Below are 24,187 nucleotides of genomic sequence, written 5' to 3'. Positions count from 1 at the left end.
GAGTCTTGTCCTGCATTATACCACTATAGTTTTCTGGTCATGTTTAATCACTTCAAAATTCGTAAAATATTTCCTGTTTGTTTACTTCTTCCCTGCAGGACTGCTATAAATTAATAACTTTCAGAAATTACTGCAATTTTTACAGTTTCAAAAGCCCATTGCAGATGAATATTTTAATTTGCACTCTCAAAGTCAGCATAAGAAATCAACAATACTGGTGTTTAATCAAAATAATTGAAATCTGTTCTAAACTTGCAAGCCCACAATCAAGGTTGGTGCTGTGGCTTAGATGGTTAAAGCGCCTGTCTAGTAAACAGGAGATCCTGAGTTCAAATCTCAGCAGTGCCTTTGGGTCAAAGCTTGGAGCCTGTGAAGAAATGTTCCCAATTCAATGGTGAATGCAGAACACGTTGGCAGAATATCTGTGGCACCGAACTTCTAGTTTGCTTTACCTTGATTTTTGTCAAACTTTATTCAACCTTCCATAGCTCCCATATTTCATGCAAATTCCATTTTCCTCACCTACTCCATTGCATGTACTCCTCGCTTCAGCTCTGAGTAAAGATCACACGGATTTTAAACATTAACACTGTGTCTGGCTCCAAAGATATCCTCTCATTTTCTGACCCTCAATCCTATCATTTTTAGACTCGCACGCAGAGTCGCAGCTTCCGCAGTATTTTCCTTTGGATGCATGACAGGATTTACCTGAGGAATTCCGGAAGGAACATTTTGGCTGTTTCTCAGCGATATCTGTGAGCAACGATTGAATGATTAAATGCTTTACTCTGATGAAGAGTGACCCAGCCTCGAAATATTAGCTCGGTTCTCTCTTCACAGATGCTGCCAGACCCACTGATATTTTCCATCATTTCCTGTTTTTTTTTCAGATTTCACATCCACAGTAATTTGCTTTTATATTGAACGATTTATGTTGCTGCATGTTAGCAAGAACGAATCGGGCGGGATAAATGATGGGGCGTTTTCCATGAAGATGTGGTGCAGACACACTTTTACACCCTGAAACTTTGCAATTTGCATAATTTGCTCCTTTACTAGATGGGTTTACTTGCGTTCACGCTCTGCCACAACAAACATCAGATGACACCCTTTATTCTATCTCTAAAAATAAAATCTGTGTCTCTGTTGCTTCCCACTCATCTCTCACCAATCAAAATGTAATCTTCAATGTCTCGAAGTACCAGTGCAGGTCCCTGGGTAACAACAGTTGTCACATCACAAGTCACTGGTAAAAAGCAAGTACAAGCTGAAGAATTTGAGAAAGGGAGCCAAAGGAAGGCTGCCGCTCTGCTTGTGAGGAAAATGAGCAGGAGAGGCTGAATTACCAATGAAGAAAATTCAAAAGGTACAATATGAGAGTTTGAAGTGAGCAATGAGGAATGTTTAAGAATGGGCCCTGGTAGCTCAGTCGGTAGAGCATCAGACTTTTAATCTGAGGGCCCAGGGTTCAAGTCCCTGTCAGGGCTTTCAGTTTGTCTCAAGGCGCTTGCTCCCCAATGAACAGTAGGAAAAAAGAATAGAAAATGCAGGATGATTTATGAAAAGTGGAAGAATCGTGACAATGTTGGGTTTGCCAAATTGCAACAGCCATCAAGAAGTTTTGCTAGATTTTCGGTTAATGTAAAAACTCGCTCCTGGTCTTGTCCTGCATTATGCCACTATAGTTTTCTGGTCATGTTTAATCACTTCAAAATTCGTAAAATATTTCCTGTTTGTTTACTTCTTCCTTGCAGGACTGCTATAAATTAATAACTTTCAGAAATTACTGCAATTTTTACACTTTCAAAAGCCCATTGCAGATGAATATTTTAATTTGCACTCTCAAAGTCAGCATAAGAAATCAACAATACTGGTGTTTAATCAAAATAATTGAAATCTGTTCTAAACTTGCAAGCCCACAATCAAGGTTGGTGCTGTGGCTTAGATGGTTAAAGCGCCTGTCTAGTAAACAGGAGATCCTGAGTTCAAATCTCAGCAGTGCCTTTGGGTCAAAGCTTGGAGCCTGTGAAGAAATGTTCCCAATTCAATGGTGAATGCAGAACACGTTGGCAGAATATCTGTGGCACCGAACTTCTAGTTTGCTTTACCTTGATTTTTGTCAAACTTTATTCAACCTTCCATAGCTCCCATATTTCATGCAAATTCCATTTTCCTCACCTACTCCATTGCATGTACTCCTCGCTTCAGCTCTGAGTAAAGATCACACGGATTTTAAACATTAACACTGTGTCTGGCTCCAAAGATATCCTCTCATTTTCTGAGCCTCAATCCTATCATTTTTAGACTCGCACGCAGAGTCGCAGCTTCCGCAGTATTTTCCTTTGGATGCATGACAGGATTTACCTGAGGAATTCCAGAAGGAACATTTTGGCTGTTTCTCAGCGATATCTGTGAGCAACGATTGAATGATTAAATGCTTTACTCTGATGAAGAGTGACCCAGCCTCGAAATATTAGCTCGGTTCTCTCTTCACAGATGCTGCCAGACCCACTGATATTTTCCATCATTTCCTGTTTTTTTTTCAGATTTCACATCCACAGTAATTTGCTTTTATATTGAACGATTTATGTTGCTGCATGTTAGCAAGAACGAATCGGGCGGGATAAATGATGGGGCATTTTCCATGAAGATGTGGTGCAGACACACTTTTACACCCTGAAACTTTGCAATTTGCATAATTTGCTCCTTTACTAGATGGGTTTACTTGCGTTCACGCTCTGCCACAACAAACATCAGATGACACCCTTTATTCTATCTCTAAAAATAAAATCTGTGTCTCTGTTGCTTCCCACTCATCTCTCACCAATCAAAATGTAATCTTCAATGTCTCGAAGTACCAGTGCAGGTCCCTGGGTAACAACAGTTGTCACATCACAAGTCACTGGTAAAAAGCAAGTACAAGCTGAAGAATTTGAGAAAGGGAGCCAAAGGAAGGCTGCCGCTCTGCTTGTGAGGAAAATGAGCAGGAGAGGCTGAATTACCAATGAAGAAAATTCAAAAGGTACAATATGAAAGTTTGAAGTGAGCAATGAGGAATGTTTAAGAGTGGGCCCTGGTAGCTCAGTCGGTAGAGCATCAGACTTTTAATCTGAGGGCCCAGGGTTCAAGTCCCTGTCAGGGCTTTCAGTTTGTCTCAAGGCGCTTGCTCCCCAATGAACAGTAGGAAAAAAGAATAGAAAATGCAGGATGATTTATGAAAAGTGCAAGAATCGTGACAATGTTGGGTTTGCCAAATTGCAACAGCCATCAAGAAGTTTTGCTAGATTTTCGATTAATGTAAAAACTCGCTTCTGGTCTTGTCCTGCATTATGCCACTATAGTTTTCTGGTCATGTTTAATCACTTCAAAATTCGTAAAATATTTCCTGTTTGTTTACTTCTTCCCTGCAGGACTGCTATAAATTAATAACTTTCAGAAATTACTGCAATTTTTACACTTTCAAAAGCCCATTGCAGATGAATATTTTAATTTGCACTCTCAAAGTCAGCATAAGAAATCAACAACACTGGTGTTTAATCAAAATAATTGAAATCTGTTCTAAACTTGCAAGCCCACAATAAAGGTTGGTGCTGTGGCTTAGATGGTTAAAGCGCCTGTCTAGTAAACAGGAGATCCTGAGTTCAAATCTCAGCAGTGCCTTTGGGTCAAAGCTTGGAGCCTGTGAAGAAATGTTCCCAATTCAATGGTGAATGCAGAACACGTTGGCAGAATATCTGTGGCACCGAACTTCTAGTTTGCTTTACCTTGATTTTTGTCAAACTTTATTCAACCTTCCATAGCTCCCATATTTCATGCAAATTCAATTTTCCTCACCTACTCCATTGCATGTACTCCTCGCTTCAGCTCTGAGTAAAGATCACACGGATTTTAAGCATTAACACTGTGTCTGGCTCCAAAGATATCCTCTCATTTTCTGAGCCTCAATCCTATCATTTTTAGACTCGCACGCAGAGTCGCAGCTTCCGCAGTATTTTCCTTTGGATGCATGACAGGATTTACCTGAGGAATTCCAGAAGGAACATTTTGGCTGTTTCTCAGCGATATCTGTAAGCAACGATTGAATGATTAAATGCTTTACTCTGATGAAGAGTGACCCAGCCTCGAAATATTAGCTCGGTTCTCTCTTCACAGATGCTGCCAGACCCACTGATATTTTCCATCATTTCCTGTTTTTTTTTCAGATTTCACATCCACATTAATTTGCTTTTATATTGAACGATTTATGTTGCTGCATGTTAGCAAGAACGAATCGGGCGGGATAAATGATGGGGCGTTTTCCATGAAGATGTGGTGCAGACACACTTTTACACCCTGAAACTTTGCAATTTGCATAATTTACTCCTTTACTAGATGGGTTTACTTGCGTTCACGCTCTGCCACAACAAACATCAGATGACACCCTTTATTCTATCTCTAAAAATAAAATCTGTGTCTCTGTTGCTTCCCACTCATCTCTCACCAATCAAAATGTAATCTTCAATGTCTCGAAGTACCAGTGCAGGTCCCTGGGTAACAACAGTTGTCACATCACAAGTCACTGGTAAAAAGCAAGTACAAGCTGAAGAATTTGAGAAAGGGAGCCAAAGGAAGGCTGCCGCTCTGCTTGTGAGGAAAATGAGCAGGAGAGGCTGAATTACCAATGAAGAAAATTCAAAAGGTACAATATGAGAGTTTGAAGTGAGCAATGAGGAATGTTTAAGAATGGGCCCTGGTAGCTCAGTCGGTAGAGCATCAGACTTTTAATCTGAGGGCCCAGGGTTCAAGTCCCTGTCAGGGCTTTCAGTTTGTCTCAAGGCGCTTGCTCCCCAATGAACAGTAGGAAAAAAGAATAGAAAATGCAGGATGATTTATGAAAGTGGAAGAATCGTGACAATGTTGGGTTTGCCAAATTGCAACAGCCATCAAGAAGTTTTGCTAGATTTTCGGTTAATGTAAAAACTCGCTCCTGGTCTTGTCCTGCATTATGCCACTATAGTTTTCTGGTCATGTTTAATCACTTCAAAATTCGTAAAATATTTCCTGTTTGTTTACTTCTTCCTGCAAAACTGCTATAAATTAATAACTTTCAGAAATTACTGCAATTTTTACATTTTCAAAAGCCCATTGCAGATGAATATTTTAATTTGCACTCTCAAAGTCAGCATAAGAAATCAACAAGACTGGTGTTTAATCAAAATAATTGAAATTTGTTCTAAACTTGCAAGCCCAAAATCAAGGTTGGTGCTGTGGCTTAGATGGTTAAAGCGCCTGTCTAGTAAACAGGAGATCCTGAGTTCAAATCTCAGCAGTGCCTTTGGGTCAAAGCTTGGAGCCTGTGAAGAAATGTTCCCAATTCAATGGTGAATGCAGAACACGTTGGCAGAATATCTGTGGCACCGAACTTCTAGTTTGCTTTACCTTGATTTTTGTCAAACTTTATTCAACCTTCCATAGCTCCCATATTTCATGCAAATTCCATTTTCCTCACCTACTCCATTGCATGTACTCCTCGCTTCAGCTCTGAGTAAAGATCACACGGATTTTAAACATTAACACTGTGTCTGGCTCCAAAGATATCCTCTCATTTTCTGAGCCTCAATCCTATCATTTTTAGACTCGCACGCAGAGTCGCAGCTTCCGCAGTATTTTCCTTTGGATGCATGACAGGATTTACCTGAGGAATTCCAGAAGGAACATTTTGGCTGTTTCTCAGCGATATCTGTGAGCAACGATTGAATGATTAAATGCTTTACTCTGATGAAGAGTGACCCAGCCTCGAAATATTAGCTCGGTTCTCTCTTCACAGATGCTGCCAGACCCACTGATATTTTCCATCATTTCCTGTTTTTTTTTTCAGATTTCACATCCACAGTAATTTGCTTTTATATTGAACGATTTATGTTGCTGCATGTTAGCAAGAACGAATCGGGCGGGATAAATGATGGGGCGTTTTCCATGAAGATGTGGTGCAGACACACTTTTACACCCTGAAACTTTGCAATTTGCATAATTTGCTCCTTTACTAGATGGGTTTACTTGCGTTCACGCTCTGCCACAACAAACATCAGATGACACCCTTTATTCTATCTCTAAAAATAAAATCTGTGTCTCTGTTGCTTCCCACTCATCTCTCACCAATCAAAATGTAATCTTCAATGTCTCGAAGTACCAGTGCAGGTCCCTGGGTAACAACAGTTGTCACATCACAAGTCACTGGTAAAAAGCAAGTACAAGCTGAAGAATTTGAGAAAGGGAGCCAAAGGAAGGCTGCCGCTCTGCTTGTGAGGAAAATGAGCAGGAGAGGCTGAATTACCAATGAAGAAAATTCAAAAGGTACAATATGAAAGTTTGAAGTGAGCAATGAGGAATGTTTAAGAATGGGCCCTGGTAGCTCAGTCGGTAGAGCATCAGACTTTTAATCTGAGGGCCCAGGGTTCAAGTCCCTGTCAGGGCTTTCAGTTTGTCTCAAGGCGCTTGCTCCCCAATGAACAGTAGGAAAAAAGAATAGAAAATGCAGGATGATTTATGAAAAGTGGAAGAATCGTGACAATGTTGGGTTTGCCAAATTGCAACAGCCATCAAGAAGTTTTGCTAGATTTTCGGTTAATGTAAAAACTCGCTCCTGGTCTTGTCCTGCATTATGCCACTATAGTTTTCTGGTCATGTTTAATCACTTCAAAATTCGTAAAATATTTCCTGTTTGTTTACTTCTTCCTGCAGGACTGCTATAAATTAATAACTTTCAGAAATTACTGCAATTTTTACACTTTCAAAAGCCCATTGCAGATGAATATTTTAATTTGCACTCTCAAAGTCAGCATAAGAAATCAACAATACTGGTGTTTAATCAAAATAATTGAAATCTGTTCTAAACTTGCAAGCCCACAATCAAGGTTGGTGCTGTGGCTTAGATGGTTAAAGCGCCTGTCTAGTAAACAGGAGATCCTGAGTTCAAATCTCAGCAGTGCCTTTGGGTCAAAGCTTGGAGCCTGTGAAGAAATGTTCCCAATTCAATGGTGAATGCAGAGCACGTTGGCAGAATATCTGTGGCACCGAACTTCTAGTTTGCTTTACCTTGATTTTTGTCAAACTTTATTCAACCTTCCATAGCTCCCATATTTCATGCAAATTCCATTTTCCTCACCTACTCCATTGCATGTACTCCTCGCTTCAGCTCTGAGTAAAGATCACACGGATTTTAAACATTAACACTGTGTCTGGCTCCAAAGATATCCTCTCATTTTCTGAGCCTCAATCCTATCATTTTTAGACTCGCACGCAGAGTCGCAGCTTCCGCAGTATTTTCCTTTGGATGCATGACAGGATTTACCTGAGGAATTCCAGAAGGAACATTTTGGCTGTTTCTCAGCGATATCTGTGAGCAACGATTGAATGATTAAATGCTTTACTCTGATGAAGAGTGACCCAGCCTCGAAATATTAGCTCGGTTCTCTCTTCACAGATGCTGCCAGACCCACTGATATTTTCCATCATTTCCTGTTTTTTTTTCAGATTTCACATCCACAGTAATTTGCTTTTATATTGAACGATTTATGTTGCTGCATGTTAGCAAGAACGAATCGGGCGGGATAAATGATGGGGCGTTTTCCATGAAGATGTGGTGCAGACACACTTTTACACCCTGAAACTTTGCAATTTGCATAATTTGCTCCTTTACTAGATGGGTTTACTTGCGTTCACGCTCTGCCACAACAAACATCAGATGACACCCTTTATTCTATCTCTAAAAATAAAATCTGTGTCTCTGTTGCTTCCCACTCATCTCTCACCAATCAAAATGTAATCTTCAATGTCTCGAAGTACCAGTGCAGGTCCCTGGGTAACAACAGTTGTCACATCACAAGTCACTGGTAAAAAGCAAGTACAAGCTGAAGAATTTGAGAAAGGGAGCCAAAGGAAGGCTGCCGCTCTGCTTGTGAGGAAAATGAGCAGGAGAGGCTGAATTACCAATGAAGAAAATTCAAAAGGTACAATATGAGAGTTTGAAGTGAGCAATGAGGAATGTTTAAGAATGGGCCCTGGTAGCTCAGTCGGTAGAGCATCAGACTTTTAATCTGAGGGCCCAGGGTTCAAGTCCCTGTCAGGGCTTTCAGTTTGTCTCAAGGCGCTTGCTCCCCAATGAACAGTAGGAAAAAAGAATAGAAAATGCAGGATGATTTATGAAAAGTGGAAGAATCGTGACAATGTTGGGTTTGCCAAATTGCAACAGCCATCAAGAAGTTTTGCTAGATTTTCGGTTAATGTAAAAACTCGCTCCTGGTCTTGTCCTGCATTATGCCACTATAGTTTTCTGGTCATGTTTAATCACTTCAAAATTCGTAAAATATTTCCTGTTTGTTTACTTCTTCCTGCAGGACTGCTATAAATTAATAACTTTCAGAAATTACTGCAATTTTTACACTTTCAAAAGCCCATTGCAGATGAATATTTTAATTTGCACTCTCAAAGTCAGCAAAAGAAATCAACAATACTGGTGTTTAATCAAAATAATTGAAATCTGTTCTAAACTTGCAAGCCCACAATCAAGGTTGGTGCTGTGGCTTAGATGGTTAAAGCGCCTGTCTAGTAAACAGGAGATCCTGAGTTCAAATCTCAGCAGTGCCTTTGGGTCAAAGCTTGGAGCCTGTGAAGAAATGTTCCCAATTCAATGGTGAATGCAGAACACGTTGGCAGAATATCTGTGGCACCGAACTTCTAGTTTGCTTTACCTTGATTTTTGTCAAACTTTATTCAACCTTCCATAGCTCCCATATTTCATGCAAATTCCATTTTCCTCACCTACTCCATTGCATGTACTCCTCGCTTCAGCTCTGAGTAAAGATCACACGGATTTTAAACATTAACACTGTGTCTGGCTCCAAAGATATCCTCTCATTTTCTGAGCCTCAATCCTATCATTTTTAGACTCGCACGCAGAGTCGCAGCTTCCGCAGTATTTTCCTTTGGATGCATGACAGGATTTACCTGAGGAATTCCAGAAGGAACATTTTGGCTGTTTCTCAGCGATATCTGTGAGCAACGATTGAATGATTAAATGCTTTACTCTGATGAAGAGTGACCCAGCCTCGAAATATTAGCTCGGTTCTCTCTTCACAGATGCTGCCAGACCCACTGATATTTTCCATCATTTCCTGTTTTTTTTTCAGATTTCACATCCACAGTAATTTGCTTTTATATTGAACGATTTATGTTGCTGCATGTTAGCAAGAACGAATCGGGCGGGATAAATGATGGGGCGTTTTCCATGAAGATGTGGTGCAGACACACTTTTACACCCTGAAACTTTGCAATTTGCATAATTTGCTCCTTTACTAGATGGGTTTACTTGCGTTCACGCTCTGCCACAACAAACATCAGATGACACCCTTTATTCTATCTCTAAAAATAAAATCTGTGTCTCTGTTGCTTCCCACTCATCTCTCACCAATCAAAATGTAATCTTCAATGTCTCGAAGTACCAGTGCACGTCCCTGGGTAACAACAGTTGTCACATCACAAGTCACTGGTAAAAAGCAAGTACAAGCTGAAGAATTTGAGAAAGAGAGCCAAAGGAAGGCTGCCGCTCTGCTTGTGAGGAAAATGAGCAGGAGAGGCTGAATTACCAATGAAGAAAATTCAAAAGGTACAATATGAGAGTTTGAAGTGAGCAATGAGGACTGTTTAAGAATGGGCCCTGGTAGCTCAGTCGGTAGAGCATCAGACTTTTAATCTGAGGGCCCAGGGTTCAAGTCCCTGTCAGGGCTTTCAGTTTGTCTCAAGGCGCTTGCTCCCCAATGAACAGTAGGAAAAAAGAATAGAAAATGCAGGATGATTTATGAAAAGTGGAAGAATCGTGACAATGTTGGGTTTGCCAAATTGCAACAGCCATCAAGAAGTTTTGCTAGATTTTCGGTTAATGTAAAAACTCGCTCCTGGTCTTGTCCTGCATTATGCCACTATAGTTTTCTGGTCATGTTTAATCACTTCAAAATTCGTAAAATATTTCCTGTTTGTTTACTTCTTCCCTGCAGGACTGCTATAAATTAATAACTTTCAGAAATTACTGCAATTTTTACACTTTCAAAAGCCCATTGCAGATGAATATTTTAATTTGCACTCTCAAAGTCAGCATAAGAAATCAACAATACTGGTGTTTAATCAAAATAATTGAAATCTGTTCTAAACTTGCAAGCCCACAATCAAGGTTGGTGCTGTGGCTTAGATGGTTAAAGCGCCTGTCTAGTAAACAGGAGATCCTGAGTTCAAATCTCAGCAGTGCCTTTGGGTCAAAGCTTGGAGCCTGTGAAGAAATGTTCCCAATTCAATGGTGAATGCAGAACACGTTGGCAGAATATCTGTGGCACCGAACTTCTAGTTTGCTTTACCTTGATTTTTGTCAAACTTTATTCAACCTTCCATAGCTCCCATATTTCATGCAAATTCCATTTTCCTCACCTACTCCATTGCATGTACTCCTCGCTTCAGCTCTGAGTAAAGATCACACGGATTTTAAACATTAACACTGTGTCTGGCTCCAAAGATATCCTCTCATTTTCTGAGCCTCAATCCTATCATTTTTAGACTCGCACGCAGAGTCGCAGCTTCCGCAGTATTTTCCTTTGGATGCATGACAGGATTTACCTGAGGAATTCCAGAAGGAACATTTTGGCTGTTTCTCAGCGATATCTGTGAGCAACGATTGAATGATTAAATGCTTTACTCTGATGAAGAGTGACCCAGCCTCGAAATATTAGCTCGGTTCTCTCTTCACAGATGCTGCCAGACCCACTGATATTTTCCATCATTTCCTGTTTTTTTTTCAGATTTCACATCCACAGTAATTTGCTTTTATATTGAACGATTTATGTTGCTGCATGTTAGCAAGAACGAATCGGGCGGGATAAATGATGGGGCGTTTTCCATGAAGATGTGGTGCAGACACACTTTTACACCCTGAAACTTTGCAATTTGCATAATTTGCTCCTTTACTAGATGGGTTTACTTGCGTTCACGCTCTGCCACAACAAACATCAGATGACACCCTTTATTCTATCTCTAAAAATAAAATCTGTGTCTCTGTTGCTTCCCACTCATCTCTCACCAATCAAAATGTAATCTTCAATGTCTCGAAGTACCAGTGCAGGTCCCTGGGTAACAACAGTTGTCACATCACAAGTCACTGGTAAAAAGCAAGTACAAGCTGAAGAATTTGAGAAAGGGAGCCAAAGGAAGGCTGCCGCTCTGCTTGTGAGGAAAATTGCCAATGAAGAAAATTCAAAAGGTACAATATGAGTTTGAAGTGAGCAATGAGGAATTTTTAAGAATGTGTCCTGGTAGCTCAGTCGGAAGAGCATCAGACTTTTAATCTGAGGGCCCAGGGTTCAAGTCCCTATCAGGGCTTTCATTTTGTCTCAAGGCGCTTGCTCCTCAATGAACAGTAGGAAAAAAGAATTAAAAATGCAGGGTGATTGATGAAAAGTGGAAGAATCGTGACAATGTTGTGTTTGCCAAATTGCAACAGCCATCAAGAAGTTTTGCTCGATTTTCGGTTAATGTAAAAACTCGCTCCTGGTCTTGTCCTGCATTATACCACTATAGTTTTCTGCTCATGTTTAATCACTTCAAAATTCGTAAAATATTTCCTGTTTGTTTACTTCTTCCCTGCAGAACTGGTATAAATTAATAACATTCAGAAATTACTGCAGTTTTTACACTTTCAAAAGCCCATTGCAGATGAATATTTTAATTTGCACTCTCAAAGTCAGCATAAGAAATCAACAATACTGGTGTTTAATCAAAATAATTGAAATCTGTTCTAAACTTGCAAGCCGACAATCAAGGTTGGTGCTGTTAAATGGTTAAAGTGCCTGTCGAGTAAACAGGAGATCCTGAGTTCAAAATTAGGAGCCTGTGAAGAAATGCTCCCAATTCAATTCAATGGATTTAAGGGGTGCTGGAATTGCGCCGCCCCGGTTGGCGGGCTCCCCGCGGCGATTTTCCGGCCTGTGATGGGCCGAAGTCCAGTCGCTGACAGGCCTCTCCCGCTGGCAGGAATCAAAACACATCTGGTGCTGGCGGGATTGGCGGCGCGGGGGTCGTGGGGCTGCTTAACCCCAGGGGGTTCCCCCGCGGTGGCCTGGCCCGCGATTGGGGCCCATTGATCGGCCAACGGGCCTGTGCCGTGGGGGAACTCTTTTTCTTCTGCCCTGCCGTGGCATTCACCGTGGTGGGGGCAGAAGAGACCCACTCACTTGCGCATGGGTATGACATCAGCAGTCTCTGACGCACCGGCGCATGCGCGGATTTCTGCCAGCTGGCAATGGCCTTTCGGCCCCAGCTGGCGGGGCACCAAAGGCCATTCGTGCTGTTCGGCGGAGCGTCAACCACTCCGGTGCGGGCCTAGCCCCTCAATGTGAGGGCTTGGCCCCTAAAGGTACGGAGAATCCACACGTATGGCGGACCGACGCCGGAGTGGTTGATGCCACTCCTATACGCCGGGAACCCCCCCCCCCCCCCCACCGCCGTGTAGGGGAGAATCCAGGCCCTGTTAGGAAAGTCCAGTGAAGACTGGTGAAGTTGGTAGTAGTGGTAATCGAGAAACTATCTTGTCCAGGAATACAGTTTATCTTGGGTTATGATATACCAGCCTTCCCATACCAGACTCCCCGAACAGGCGCTGGAATGTGGCGACTAGGTGTGAATCTATAGGGGCTGGTTTAGCTCACTGGGCTAAATTGCTCGCTTTTAAAGCAGACCAAGCAGGCCAGCAGCACGGTTCGATTCCCGTACGAGCCTCCCCGGACAGGCGCCGGAATGTGGTGACTAGGTGCTTTTCACAGTAACTTCATTGAAGCCTACTCGTGACAATAAGCAATTTTCATTTTTCATTTTCATATTGCTGGATCGCAGGTGGAAGTGATGCCTACTGTGGTATATAAGCCAGTGGAAAATCAAACAACTGAAGTGTTGAAGAACGAGTATCCTGGGATTTTTCCGGATTGTATAGTAACAAGGTTGCAAAGTCACAGTTTCAGACAAGAGGAGAAATCAGAGAATGAAGGTAAAGTTGAAGTGCCATTATCAGAATCGATTTTTAATCAGATATTCAAATAAGAGCAAGAACAAGTGCAGGATGAGGCGGATGTTTTTTGTTCAGAAAAATTGGCGGAGTAACAACAGAAAGTTTTAGAAATAAAATGGATGTATTCGAATCGTACACGGAAGAGGAATCTGCGTGTATACAGGAATGTTATTACCATAACAATCATGTCTTAATGATAAAATAGAAACCTTCAGATATGCAGGTGGATGAAATGTGGGCCGAAGTTCTTCAAGTGCTATTGCCGGTAGGGTAGAGAAAGGAGATGTTGCGAGTAGCACTTGAGGTACCAGTGGGACGTCATTTGGGAGTCAGGAAAACTCAAGCTGAAATCCAAAAACATTTTTATTAGCCTGGACTACATACAGATGTAGTTAAATTTTGTCAATCAATTCACACATGTCAACTGATAGGGAAACTCAAGCAGTGATAAAACCAGCGCCCCTAATACCCATTCCAGCATTTGAGGAACTTTTTACAAGGGTCTTAATTGATTGCGTAGGACCGCTTCCTAAAACAAAAAGTGGGAATCAATATCTTTTGACTATAATGGGTGTGTCTACTAGGTTTCCAGATGCCATTCCAGTACGAAATAGCACAGCTAAATGGATTGTGGAGGAGTTACTTCAATTCTTTAATAGATATGAACTACCCACAGAAATTCAATCGGATCAAGGATCGGATTTTACTTCAAAGTTATTCAAAGAAGTTATGGATAGCTTAGGAATAAATCAACTTAAATCAACTGTGTACCATCCAGAATCACAGGGTGCATTAGAAAGGTGGCATCAGACACGAAGACAATGTTGAGGGCTTATTGTCAAGATTATTCAGAGGATTGGGATAAAGGAATTCCATTCATACTGTTTGCAATGAGGGATGCACCGAATGAGTCAACCAATTTCAGTCCTTTTGAACTAATTTTTGGTCATGAGGTAAGAGGACCACTTAAATTGATTCAGGGAAAATTGGTGAGTGAGACAACTGAACTTACATTATTGGATTACGTGTCAAATTTTAGGGCACGATTAAGTTGAACAGGTGAATTGGTGAGACAGCATTTAAAAAAATGCACAACATGTGATGAAACGGGTAGTGGACAAGAAATCCAAAGTTTGTAGTTTTTCCAGTGGAGATCAAGTTTTAATAATGTTACCAGTGGTATGTGAACCTTTAAAAGCAAGGTTTTGTGGATCTCATGAAATGGAAAGGAAATTAAATGAGGTGAACCATGTGGTAAAAACGGCAGATAGAAGGGAAAATTACCGAGTGTGTCATGTAAATATGTTTAAAAGGTACTTTGAAAGCTAAAGCATGAGATTTTAATGATTCTAACAAACTGACGAACCAAATCCAGATGACTTTGATTTTGACATACCTCAAATTAAATTGGGAAACGAGGATGTTCTTAAAAATTGGGATAAATTGTTGAGGTACCTTCCAGATGAAAAACGGGCTGACCTGAAAGCATTAATGATGTCACATGAACAAGTTCGCGGAGATACATTGGAAGCACGAAAATGGCTATCCATGATGTAGGTGTGGGAAATGCTGTTCCAATTAAACAACATCCATATGGACTTAACCAATTCAAACTGGGACAGGTTAACAAGGAAATTGTGAGTATGCTTACAATTGGCATAATTGAAGTGGGTTGTAGCCAATGGAGCTCACCCATAGTGATGGTACCTAAACCAGATGGTAACCAACGGTTGTGTGTGGACTATATAAAAGTTAATGCAGTTACAAGAACGGACTCTTATCCAATCCCACGTTTGGAGGATTGCATTGAGAAAGTGGGACAATCAGCTTATATTTCCAAACTGGATTTGCTTAAAGATTACTGGCAGGTGCCTTTATCCGAAAGGGCCAAGGGGATTGCAGCTTTTGTGACTCCAGATGATATATACCAATTCAAAGTTATGCCAGTTTGCTTGAAAAACGCCCAGCCACATTTCAATGGTTAAATAACAGATTTGTTTCAGTATTACCCAATTGTGCGAAATACATCGACGATCTGGTAATTTTCAGCCAGACATGGAAAGAACATTTAAAATATCTGATGGAGCTATTTGATTGACTTCAGGAGGAGGGTTTGGAGATTAACCTCACCAAAAGTGAATTTGGAAAAGCCCAAGTCACTTTCTTGGTCCTTACAATCTGTCAGGTCAAATGGACCCACGGGATGTGAAAACAAAAGTTATTGGGGAGTTCCCAATACCATTGACACAAAGGAAAATAATGAGATTTCTTGGCATGAGTGGATTCTATTGGAAATTTGTGCCACATTTTAGCAGTGTGGTTGCTCCACTGACCGACTTGCTAAAGAAGGGTAGCATATTTCAGTGGACAGCGGAGTGTCAACAGGCATTTGATTGCCTGAAGGCTCTATTAACCACTACTCCTGTGTTAGCCATCCCAAATTATACCAAACCATTCAAAGTGGCTGTTGATGTGAGTGATGTGGGCGGACGTGCAGTGCTATTGGTTATTTTTCAAATAAACTGAATTCTGACCAGAAAAAGTTTTCAACGATTGAGAAGGAGACTTTGAGTTTGGTGCTGGCTTTGCAACATTTTCACATTTATGTGACCAGCAATCCGTCTGACACAACTATATATACTGATCAAAATCCATTGATGTTTTTGGAGCGATTTCGGAAAACAATGCAAGACTGTTTCGATGGAGTTTATTGTAACAGTCATTTCATTCAAAAATAATATGTAGCAGAACGAGAAAACGTGATAGCCAATGCTTTGTCACGAATGTTATGACAAGAAGCAGGTTCGGTGCAGGAAGAAGAACTAAAATCGACAAATTTTAGAAGAACTTAAATGGATTAAATGGATTAAATGTTTGCGTGTTTTATCTTTTGAAAAAAATGTATATTTACTGTTAATGTTACTTAAAGGATAGTGAAAAGGTGAAAAATGAAACCATCTTGTAGTTGATGGTTTTTCTTTCTAGGGGGAGGTGTCATGTGAGAGAACGTTTTAAGGTCTGGGTGCTTATGAAATTGCTGTAGTGGATGTACCTTTAAGAAATGGGTGTTTATCGAATAGCTGCAGTGATGTCAGAGAGTGGGTGGAGCTGGGCTGTCTGTCTGCTTTTCCTTTCGCTTTGGACTGTCTGCTGCAGGGTGTGTTTAATTTCGTTTCGAGAGCTGGAGACCTACAGGAAAAGCAAGCAGCTGCACAAGAATCTCTCTGGAATCTGAAGACTGCCTCCAGATCATTTGCGTGATTTTATATCTATCATCGATTAATGTCACAATTAGGCTTCAATGAAGTTACTGTGAAGAGCCGCTAGTCGCCGCATTCCAGCGTCTGCTCAGGGAGGCCGGTATGGTAATTCAAAGTGATAACTGCTCTCAGTAGAGAATTCAACCCTGATCTCTGTGTTAAAAAATGTATTTTGTCTTATGGATGTTGCAGGAAAAGTTTACGGGTTATGTTTAGAATATTGTATCTGTGGGGATGATTGGTGTAGATAGTTGTTCAAATGTTTTCTGTGGGTTTATAAAGTGTTCACTGATTTCATAAATAAACAGTGTTTTAATTTGAAAGTACTTTAACTCTGTTGCACCACATCTCTAAAGTAGGCGCGTGTGCTCCCCATAACCACAATCTATTGAATGTGGTGGGTCAGGTGAACTCCATGATACACTTTGGGGTTCTCTAAACCCTGGCCCATAACAGCATACAATGTCCCCAACAACCACCTCACAGCGGTCCCAGTCCCTTCTTTCCCATGAAGGCCTCTATCAGTTCTGGCATATCTAGAAACTGATCTTTTAACTCCACCTTACTCTCACTCGCGCCGGACACACCACCCCAGACCGGACTCCTTTGCAGAAAAACACGCCTTCACCTTGTTAAGGGCCGCACGTCTCTTTGTCAGTTAATGTACCGGTTCTTCCTATCCTTCTGCAGTATTCCTCCTATGTCTGGAAACAATGAAAGCGGATAATCACTGCATGTGGCAGCTTAATCAGCTGTGGCTTCTGCCGGAGTTCCCAATGGGTCCTCACCATCTCCGGAAAAGTAAACACCTCATCCCACGCCCCCACCCCCGACCCGCCACAACCACCAGCCGAGAGACCATCTCCGAGAAGTATTCGGTTGTCATCGAGCCCTCCACTCTCTCCAGCAGTCCGGCCATCCTGTGGTTCAATCGCCTCGACCTGTTCTTCAGGTCTTCCACTGTTGCCCTCAGGCCCTTGTTACTCTCCAGCGCAAACAGCAACTGTTCTTCCAACGAGGCAAACCACCCATGATGCTACGACACAGGCTCCTCCAGGCCCTTCAACACCTTACCTTGCTCTTTAACAGCCTCCGATGTCTTACCCAGCTGCTCCTCAATTGGGCCCAATTACTCCTTGAAAGCAGCATTAAAAGATACCTTTATCTCTTTACCTTGAAGCTCAAACTGTCTGTCCACCTGATTCCCAAATTCCTCCAGTTCCTGCACCATTACTGCAGCTAGCTCCACTGCAATGTTAAGGAATGCGTTAAGAAGCATTCCAATTAGATGTCTCGTTGATGCTAAGTATCCAATAATTGACACTGATTATGTAAAGGGGTTGCAGGTGGCGCTTGTGACATGTGATGTGGTGATAGAGTTTTGTATAGAGTGCGTTCAAGGAAAATAAAGGTATTCGTGAAAAGGAGCAGAACTCTTGACTCTTTACTCAACAGCAGCCAGAAGCTAACATGTAATGACCGCAGATACCTCCAGCACCTTTTCCCAATCAGATACCTTTGCTCGAGTACCAGCCATCGTTTCCTTCCCAGTGAGGTCTTTCGTAGTCATGTTCCCGACTTCAGCCAAGTGGGCGTGGGCACAGAAATCCCGAAAGACGGGCTAAAGAGATCAGGAAAGAAAGACCCTGGCAGGTGCAATATTTACATAGAACATACAGTGCAAAAGGAGGCCATTCGGCCCATCGAATCTGCACCAACCCACTTAACCCCTCACTTCCAATCTATCCCCATAACCCACTTAACCCCTCACTTCCTCTCTATCCCCATAACCCACTAACCCCTCCTATCCTTTTTTGGACAATAAGGGCAATTTTGCATGGCCAATCCACCTAACCTGCACATCTTTGGACTGTGGGAGGAAACCGGAGAACCCGGAGGAAACCCACGCAAACATGGGGAGAACGTGCAGACTCCGCACAGACAGTGACCCAGCGGGGAATTGGACCTGGGACCTGGTGCTGTGAAGCCACAGTGCTAGACACTGTGCTACCGTGCAGCCGTCATGCCTTTCGTGCGACTTGCCTCACATGACGTCACCTGAAGTCCAATCTATCCAGATTTGAACAGTTTGATCAAATATTCACTTTAAATTCAAGGTAACAACAACCTCAGATTTTCTATTCCTGCCCAAAGAGAGGAGAAATTCATATATCAGGCAATATTTCATCAAATATTATTCTCTGTTGTGGATGACAAAGAGTTTGAGAAGGATTTACCATAACTTTCTTGATTGTGGGTGTGTTTCCTCACCGTCTTCTCAAATTACCGTTCAATGAACAAAGAACAAAGGAAAGTACATTGCGCCAACATGCCATTCATCCTTCGAAGCCTGCGCCAGCAATGTTACCCTTCTAACCTAGAACCGTCTCCACATCTATGGTCCATATCCCTCTGTTCCCATCTATTCATGTATTTTTCAAGACGGTCCTGAAAGGTCCCTATCAACAACGTCAGGGGTCTTGAGGGGTCACCCCAAGGAGGAGAAAACATGTTCAGGGGAGAACATGGCAACCATGGCAGACAAGAGAAGTCGAGGACAGCATAAAAGCAAAGGAAAAAGCATACAATGTGGCGAGGATTTGTGGTAATCCAGAGAATTGGGATACCTTTAAAAACAAGCAGAGGACAACTAAGAAAGCAATAAGGCGGGGTGGGGGGGTGGGGGGCGGAGAAGATAGAATATGAGTGTAATCTTCCTAGTATTATAAACAAATATTGCAAGAGTTTTTTTTATCAAAGGGTAGAAGGTAAGTGAAAGGAAAGTATGGACCACTGACAAATGAGGCTGGAGAGCCTAGGAATAGGGAACAACGGAACGGCAGAAGAACTGAATAGGCACTCTGAGTCAGTCTTAACAGCTGAAGACACCAGTGGCATATCTGAACTTCAAATGAGTCAGTGGAAGAGTTGAGTAAAGCGGCATCACTTCGGAGAAAGTCCTCGGGATACTGAAAGGTGTGAGGTTGCATAAATCACCGCAGGGCTCTGGAGGCCATGGCTGAGGAGATTACTGAGACATTGCTGGTGGTCTTCTAGGAATCACCGGATGCAGGAAGGTATCCAAATGAATATGGCAAATGTAATACCTCATTTAAACACAGGCAGAAAAGAGGAAATTATAGACCATTTAGCCTGACTTCGGTTGTTTTAGGATTTTGAAGTCTATTATTAAAGTTGCGGTTGCGGATTACTTAGAAGCTCAGGGTAAAATAGGACTCAGTCAGCACGGCTTCGTCAAAGGAAGGTCATGCCTGACAATTCTATTAGATTTTTTAAGGAGGCAACGAGGAAGTTGGACAAAGGAGAACCAGTGGATGTTATCTATTTGGACTTCCAGAAGGCCTTTGACAAGGGTCCATACAAGAGGCTGCTACATAAGAAAAGAGCCCATGGTGTTAGGTGGAAGGTACGGGCATGGATAACAGTTTGGCTGATTGACAGAACACAGAGACTTGGGATGAAGGGGTCCGTTTCAGGATGGCAGCCAGTGAATAGTTGTGTTCCGCAGGGGTCAGTGTTGAGATCACAGGTTATCAGGAGATATATGAATGATCTGGAAGAAGGAACTGAGGGTATTGTTGCAAAGTTTGAAGATGATTCAAAGATACAGAGAGGGACAGGTTGTTGATGAAGCAGAGCTTTTGTATTCTTCCGTACAATTGACTACCCCCCCCCCCCCCACCCACACACACACACACACACACACACACACCACCACTATTTAGTTTGAAGCCTTATCTACAGCCCGAGTTAGATGATTCCCCATGAATCTTCAGAAGGACGTGTACAAGTCTGGAGACTGGGCAAAGAAGTGGAAGAGTGAATACAATATAGAAATGTGTGATGCGCACATTGTTCAGAACAATAGAAGCATCGACTGTTTTCTAAATGGCTTCTGCAATCAGAAGCACACTGGGACTTGGGCGTCCTAGTTCAGAATTCTCTTAAGATTGACATGCAGGTTCAGATGGCAGTTAGGAAGGCAAATGCAATGTTAGCCTTCATGCCACTCGGGCTAGAATACAAGAGCAGTGATGTTCTATTGAGGCTATTTAGCCCTGGTCAGACCCCAACTGGAGTATTGTCAGCAGTTTCGGACCCGTATCTAAGGCTGTGCTGGCGTTGGAGAGGGTCCGGATGAGGTTCACAAGAATGATCCCCGGAATGAAGGACTTGTTATATGAGGAGCAGTTGTGGATTCCGGGTCTGAACTCGATGCAGTTCAGAAGGATGAGGGGCGATCTCATTGAAACTTACAGAAGACTGGGAGGCCGAGATAGAGTTAAGGTGTTGAGAGTTCACAACTCTATTAAAAGGCCTCACAGCTTCAGAGACCCCAGTTCAATTCTGGTGTCTGCTGAGTGTCTGCTTTGAGTTTGCTCTTTCGCCCCGTGTCTGCGTGGGCTTCCTCGGGGTGCTCCGGTTTCCTCCCACGGCCCAAAGATGTGCAGGTTAGATGGATTGGCAATGATAAATTATCCCTGTGTCCAAAATAATAGGTGGCTTAAAAGCGTAGAGGCGTGGGCTTGAGTAGGGTGCTCTAACAAAGGGCCAGTGCAGCCTCGATGGGCCAGTTGGCATCCTTCTGCACTGTATGGATTCTACGGATTTATGACTGGCGGGACAGGCTCGATAGGCTGAATGGCTTAATTCTGCTTGCGTGTCTTTCGGTCTTATGGCCAAAGACAGCGTATTCAGGTGATTTACTATTCCTCGCCTGGACACACTTCAACAGACGGATGGAGGTCAAGGCGGTAAAAGATGACACATCATAATGGAGAAAGCAAGCATATCCAGACAAAGTAATATAAGCAAGAGTCAACACAGTTGCAATGTTTTTGTAGCTGTCAGAAATTGGGGGGAAATGCCACACAGGTGGCTAAACAGAAATATTTTGGCTGGTGGAGGATATTTTTGGGTGTACTCAGCTATCCCCAATGGGGGTCAGCCAACATAATCACACAGATGGATCTGCACAGCAAACATCCTAGCAGTGGGACATATAAGATCAAGGGCAGATTAGGGACCTGTAGATTTCAAAGATGCTGAGGAGATAAAAGGCCAGAACACAAATACCCACAGTATGAGTAGTAATGTTGAATATTTTGTTCTTTTCTTGGGAGTGAAAGTAAATAGACATCGGCACTGCATTACTGTAGGACGATCACCACCAAGAGGGAAGAGGTTCTCAAACCTTTGAAAGAGGAATGAACGCCTTGGAAGTTAGTAAATGTATCCATTGTTTCAACGGTGTGTCCTGAGTATGATTTATTTCGAGCAATTTGTGAATGCTGAGGTTTCTCCAGCTGAAAGTAGTTTCTGCTTTTTTCCCAGCAGTGCCATAAAGACTTTGGCATATTTGTGATGAGTGTTGGCAGCTTCCTCTTGAGTGGACTGGCGAGTTCGAATCATAGAATCTACGACATGGATCCAGGCCCTTCGGCCGAAACTGGTCCATGACAATCAAAACGTCCATCTAAGCTAACCCTATTTCCCTACATTTGGCCCGGAGCCCTCTTAACCTTTCCTATCCACGTATCTGGCCAAATGCCTTTTAATAGATTCATAGAACCTACGGCACGGAGACATGCCCTCCAAAACATTATTATCATTAGGATCCGAACACAGACTAAGGTGGAGAGTGAGAAAACAAGAGAAAGGGATAAAATAGCAAGAGGAGAGAGATAAATATAAGGGAGCGATGTAGCGGTGAGTGACTGAGAGGTGTGGAGTGATAAATATAGCTATAGACGTTATTGGGAGAAGGGGAAGAAATGTGAGAAGAGAGAGTTGCGAGACAGAGACAAAAGAGCGCCCGCAGGGCAGAGGATAAAGCTGAGTGAATTTGGAAAGGATAGGGAGCAGTGCAGGGTGATGGAGGAGGGGGGGGGGGGGGGATGGAAGAGGTGGGAATTCGTCAGCAATGAGTAAACGAGAAATACAGTCAATAGCAAAGGTAGAACTGAACAGGGACGGATACAAATTGAAAGGAAAAATGTGATCGAGGCAGATTGAGAGAGGAGTCAGAGGAGAGAAAGAGAGGGAGTAAACAGGGAGGGGAGGAGAGAAATGAAGGGGGAGAAAACAGAACAGAGAACTAGAGAAAGAGAATCGAGATATGGGCAGACGGACAGAGGTGAAGAATCAGAGAAAAGAAAGATATACGAGAAAGAGAAAGAGAGAAAATGTGTTTTAAAAAGCAGGCGGTGAAACCTGAAGGTAAGACGAGTGGAAATGTGGCTGCATGGAAAACAGATGGAAAGAATCATGTGGAATGTGAGACACAAAATGGACAGGTGAGAAAGAGATAGTGGGATAATGATAGCGGGAGAATGAACGCGTCAGAGAGATACACAAGTGTCAGAGAGAATGGGAGACAGGAAGAGAGAGAGAGATAAGAGGTACAGACGGTTTCAGTTTTAAACAGCGAATATTGATTGGACTAATTTCTTGCAGTAAAACATTTTAAGACTCCTCAGGAAATTTATAAACAGTATAATCTTTATACCGATTGTAAGGACGTGTTATGGTGGAGAGAAGGATGTTATGATGCTCACTATATGACAGCAAGGAAGAGGTTGAGGTTGTTGCAGATGGAATCCCAGGGCTTGTCTGTCAAACTGCTGCAGGAATGCCCTCCAATGGTGGAGCGATTAGTGATGAAGATATGGGGAGGCATAATGGTGATGCACATATATCCTGGATGGTTGTCAGGACTCGGAAGGGTACAGAGAGTGTGAGAGTTGTGGTGAGCAGCGGAGGTTAGAAAGATACAGAAAGAGTGGAGAGGCTAGAGGAGGCCTACAGATAAAGGAAGATTTGAAGGTGTTGCAGGAGGTTATGCAGATTCAGGGAGAGTGGTAGGGCCTTGACGAGTTTACAGATACAGGGAGAGTTGGATGAGTTGGAAGATATCACAGAGATAGAAGTGGTTGGGACGACGCTAAAAATAAGATAGGATATTTAGGGATCCAGCAGTTTGCTGAGACGAGGAAATTGTCGGGAATGCAGTCGGTTACAAAGGAATGGAGTGTGATAGCATCAGGAGGAGATGGCAAATAAATGTAGGATTATAGGTGCTGGACGGTGTTGCGGAGGTAGGCAGGGCTGTGGGGCCTAGAGGAGCTAATACAACTTGTTAGTATTATATGGTCTGGAAGACCTTCCAACGCCATTCATTTCTGTAGGACTCCGGAACGTGAAAGAGATAGGGAGGATTTACGCACAGCGTATTTGGAACTGTATTCCAGGGGGGAGGCATGGGGACGGTGCGCAGCCAACAACAAAGGCTGAGGGAAACCATTACCTCTCATTGCCGATCACTCCCAGCCCCGGATCTCTCACCTCCCACTTGGACTGCGGACCAGGTTCTGCCGCTGATATGCGGTTTTTTGCTGTGGCGCGGTGGAACTGTCGATCAATGAGTCGAGCGCCATATCCCGTTCGTACGAGGGCATCTTTCAGTATCTGTAGGTGTCTGTTGCGCTCCTCCTTGTCTGAGCAGATCCTGTGTATACGGAGGGCTTGTCCATAGGGGATGGCTTCTTTAATGTGTTTCGGGTGAAAGCTGGAGTAGTGGAGCATCGTGAGATTATCTGTGGGCTTGCGGTAAAGCGAGGTGCTGAGGTGACCGTCCTTGATGGAGACGAGTGTGTCCAAGAATGGAACTGAATTTGGAGAGTAATCCATGGTGAGTTTGATGGTGGGATGGAACTTATTGATGTCATCGTGTAGTCGTTTCAGTGATGTCTCGCCGTGGGTCCAAAGGAAAAAAATGTCATCGATGTATCTGGTGTATAGCATCGGTTGAAAGTCCTGTGTGGTG

The 24,187-nt window shown here is 42.7% G+C and overlaps 14 non-coding genes across 14 annotated transcripts; all 14 read left to right on the top strand.

Moving 5' to 3' along the window:
• The first annotated feature begins 274 nt into the window (after window positions 1-274).
• On the top strand, window positions 275-348 carry trnat-agu. The gene has a single exon. It is a non-coding gene; the product is annotated as a tRNA-Thr (tRNA).
• A 1,066-nt stretch (window positions 349-1,414) lies between these two features.
• On the top strand, window positions 1,415-1,487 carry trnak-uuu. Its single transcript has one exon. It is a non-coding gene; the product is annotated as a tRNA-Lys (tRNA).
• Window positions 1,488-1,930: 443 nt separating this feature from the next.
• On the top strand, window positions 1,931-2,004 carry trnat-agu. The gene has a single exon. It is a non-coding gene; the product is annotated as a tRNA-Thr (tRNA).
• A 1,066-nt stretch (window positions 2,005-3,070) lies between these two features.
• Window positions 3,071-3,143, top strand: trnak-uuu. Its single transcript has one exon. It is a non-coding gene; the product is annotated as a tRNA-Lys (tRNA).
• A 443-nt stretch (window positions 3,144-3,586) lies between these two features.
• Window positions 3,587-3,660, top strand: trnat-agu. The gene has a single exon. It is a non-coding gene; the product is annotated as a tRNA-Thr (tRNA).
• Window positions 3,661-4,726: 1,066 nt separating this feature from the next.
• trnak-uuu lies at window positions 4,727-4,799 on the top strand. The gene has a single exon. It is a non-coding gene; the product is annotated as a tRNA-Lys (tRNA).
• A 441-nt stretch (window positions 4,800-5,240) lies between these two features.
• Window positions 5,241-5,314, top strand: trnat-agu. Its single transcript has one exon. It is a non-coding gene; the product is annotated as a tRNA-Thr (tRNA).
• A 1,067-nt stretch (window positions 5,315-6,381) lies between these two features.
• trnak-uuu lies at window positions 6,382-6,454 on the top strand. Its single transcript has one exon. It is a non-coding gene; the product is annotated as a tRNA-Lys (tRNA).
• A 442-nt stretch (window positions 6,455-6,896) lies between these two features.
• On the top strand, window positions 6,897-6,970 carry trnat-agu. Its single transcript has one exon. It is a non-coding gene; the product is annotated as a tRNA-Thr (tRNA).
• Window positions 6,971-8,036: 1,066 nt separating this feature from the next.
• trnak-uuu lies at window positions 8,037-8,109 on the top strand. Its single transcript has one exon. It is a non-coding gene; the product is annotated as a tRNA-Lys (tRNA).
• A 442-nt stretch (window positions 8,110-8,551) lies between these two features.
• Window positions 8,552-8,625, top strand: trnat-agu. Its single transcript has one exon. It is a non-coding gene; the product is annotated as a tRNA-Thr (tRNA).
• A 1,066-nt stretch (window positions 8,626-9,691) lies between these two features.
• On the top strand, window positions 9,692-9,764 carry trnak-uuu. Its single transcript has one exon. It is a non-coding gene; the product is annotated as a tRNA-Lys (tRNA).
• A 443-nt stretch (window positions 9,765-10,207) lies between these two features.
• On the top strand, window positions 10,208-10,281 carry trnat-agu. The gene has a single exon. It is a non-coding gene; the product is annotated as a tRNA-Thr (tRNA).
• A 1,046-nt stretch (window positions 10,282-11,327) lies between these two features.
• On the top strand, window positions 11,328-11,400 carry trnak-uuu. The gene has a single exon. It is a non-coding gene; the product is annotated as a tRNA-Lys (tRNA).
• Window positions 11,401-24,187: the final 12,787 nt, after the last annotated feature.

Source organism: Scyliorhinus canicula, chromosome 6 (assembly GCF_902713615.1).
Source record: "Scyliorhinus canicula chromosome 6, sScyCan1.1, whole genome shotgun sequence".
NCBI lineage: Eukaryota > Metazoa > Chordata > Chondrichthyes > Carcharhiniformes > Scyliorhinidae > Scyliorhinus > Scyliorhinus canicula.
Note: the sequence above shows the minus strand (reverse complement) of the source record. Positions and strands in the feature narration are given on the sequence as shown.